Consider the following 3,292-nt stretch of genomic DNA (forward strand, 5'->3'; position numbering starts at 1 on the left):
GGGCCTCTCACTGCTGTGGCCTCTCCCGTTGCAGAGCACAGGCTCCGGACATGCAGGCTCAGCGGCCATGGCTCACGGGCCCAGCCGCTCTGCAGCATGTGGGATCTTCCAGGACCGGGGTACGAACCCGCGTCCCTTGCGTCGGCAGGCGGACTCTCAACCACTGCGCCACCAGGGAAGCCCCCAAAAATCACTGATTTTTTAGCTAACATCTTCTGTGGGTCAGGAGTGAGAGCATGGCTTACTTAACTGGGTCCTCTGCTCAGTCTCCCATGGAGGCCATTAAGCAATCAGCCAGGGCTGGGGTCTCATCTGAGGTGTGGGGTCCACGTCCAGGATCATTGGTTGTTGGCAGAATTCAGTTGCTTGCAGTTGTAAGAGTGGGGTCCTGTTTTCTTGCTGGCTCTTGGTGGAGGGCCCCTCTCCACTCCTGGAGGCCACCTCAGATTCTTGTCACATGGCCTCCTACTCTCACAATATGGCCGTTTCCAAGAAGGACCTACTGTGCAGCACAGGGAACTATACTCAAATTTTTGTAATAACCTATAAGGGAAAAAAATCTGAAAAAGAATATATATATATAAGTATATATATAACTGGATCACTTTGCTGTACACCTGAAACTAACACAACACTGTAAATCAACTCTACTTCAATAAAAATAAATAAGTTAAAATACAAAAAAGTTTTTAATAAAAAGATAAATTATCTCAAAGGAAAAATATCAATATGGCCGTTTAATTCTCCTTTATGTCAGAGGAGAAAAGTGTCTCTTCAGGCTACTCTGTCGAGTCTTGTATGATGTAACATAATCACGAAAGCGAGGGCCCCAGCGCGCTCACAATTTGCTCTGGCCGCTCGGGGTCAGGGACCATAGGGGGGCGTGTGCAGCCACAGGCAAGGATCTCAGGGGCTACCTCAGCATCCTGGCCCCCATACAAGCGTTCTTCTTTAGATGGCATCTTGCATTCACAGCCCTGTCAGAATCCACAGATAGCTCCCCCCAGCTTCTTCCCCTGTAACAGCGGTGTGGTTACTTGCAGAGGTTCTCTAAGACTCCTTTTTATTAGGAGAGAACTGGACGAATCTATCAGACAGCCGAGCCCATACCTGGAGTGTCACACTTAAGAATAAACCCCGTCACATGACAAGCCCTCCGAGGAGGAACCAGGGTTGGACTTCCTCTGTGGCACCCACACCCCCAAAGCCCCTGCCCCCAGAAATGCCCTGGAACCTATTCTGTGACTTATAAGCCCCCAACTTCACGGGTAGGATGGAAATCCTCTCCCGGCAGGCCTGGGAACCTAGCAGATTTAAGGCTTCAAGGAGAGAATTCACGCCAATATATAGTTTCAAAGTCAAAATGAATAGATTTAAATTGGAATCCTCAGACAATGCTGGTGGGAATGTAAAACCGTGCAGCCACTTTGGAAAATGCTCTGTTAGTTCTTCAAATAGTTAAACATAGAATTACCATGTGGCCCGTCGATTCCACTCAAATACCCAAGAGAATTGAAAACACACATACACAAAACCTACCCTGTTCACAGCAGCATTATTCACAATAACCAAAAAGTGGAGACAGCTCAGATGTCCCTCAGCTGATAAACAGATAAACACGTCGTGGCCCATTCATACAATGGAATATCACTCAGCCATAAAATGGAATGAAGCTCTGATAGATGCTACAACACTGATGAACCTTGAAGACATTATGGTGGGTGAAAGGAGCCAGACACAAAAGACCACATGAGACATGATTCCATTTATATGAAATGTCCAGAAAAGGCAAATCCATAGAGATGGAAAGCAGATTAGTGGTTGCCAGGAGCTGAGGATGATGGGAAGTGGTGGCTCATGGGTTTGATGTTTCTTTATTGGGTGATGACAATGTTCTCTGATTGTGGTGATGTCTGCATAACTCTCAGTGTAGACTAAAAGCACTGAATTGTCCACTTTAAGTGGGTGAATGGCGTAGTGTGTGAATTCTATCTCAACAAACCTGTGAACGTAGGAGCCAAATTTAAAGGAAGACAAGAAGTTGCCCACCATCATAGGGATGATGCCCAGGGCCTGAAATTTGGGGAACACCAGGTGGCGGCATACCAAGCCTGCCTGGGTGAGCTTGGACCCATCATTGATTTTTTTTTCTAAACCTCAGTTTCCTCGCTGATGTCACAGGGATCGAGGTTCCCTCACCACCAGGTTATGGCATGGAGTAAAAATAGTGTCTGGCACATAAAGCATTAGCGGGAAACCTGGCTGGTAGTAGCGAAAGCACAGTTTGTGAGGGGGACAGGCTTTGGGGTGATTCACCTTGGGAAATTTATAGAGCCCTAGGAGCCAGGCCATGGGGACGTGCAGGGCTGACCGGATGTCTCCCACTAGGTGCCACGCGGGATCTTAGTTCCCCGACCAGGGATCAAACCCGTTCCCTCCGCAGTGAAAGCACGAAATCCTAACCGCTGGAACGCCAGGGAAGTCCCAGGCTTTTTTTTTTTGGCTGTGTTGGGTCTTCGTCTCTGCGCGCGGGCTTTCTCTAGTTGGGTGCGCGGGCTTCTCACTGTGGTGGCTTCGCTTGTTGAGGAGCACAGGCTCTAGGTACGCAGGCTTCAGTAGTTGTGGCTCGCGGGCTCTAGAGCGCAGGCTCAGTAGTTGTGGCACATGGGCTTAGTTGCTCCGCTGCATGTGGGATCTTCCCGGACCAGGGATCAAACCCGTGTCCCCTGCATCGGCAGGCGGGTTCTTAACCACCGCGCCACCAGTGAAGTCCCGCAGGCATTTTTGATAACAGGCAGCAAAACTTGTTTTTCCTGTGTCTATTTCATATTTATTTGACTAATTGGTTTTATATGGTCCGATAGCAGACAAGGCAATCCTCTTTTTCCTTTTTCATATGTGGTATCATCCCTTTGTTATACTTGGGCTTTGATCCCTTTTTTAAAATTGAAGTATAGAAACTAATATTATATTAGTTTCAGGTGTACAACATAGTGTCCAGTATTTTTATAGAATATACTCCATTTAAATTCATTACAAAATAATGGCTATATTTCCCTGTGCTGTACAATAGATCCTTGCTGCCTATCTATTTGAAGTTCTTAAAATACACTCAATGTGAAACATGCTAATCCTAAAAAACACTCACGGTTATCTGTAATTCAATTCTTAACTGTGCCTCTCCTATTTTTTAAGTTGCTAAATCTGGAAATCCTATACTGGGACATATTACACTAACCAATACATTTTTTTTTTTTTTTTTTTTTTTTTTTTTTGCTGTACGCGGGCCTCT

This window comes from Physeter macrocephalus, chromosome 17, assembly GCF_002837175.3.
Source record: "Physeter macrocephalus isolate SW-GA chromosome 17, ASM283717v5, whole genome shotgun sequence".
Lineage (NCBI taxonomy): Eukaryota > Metazoa > Chordata > Mammalia > Artiodactyla > Physeteridae > Physeter > Physeter macrocephalus.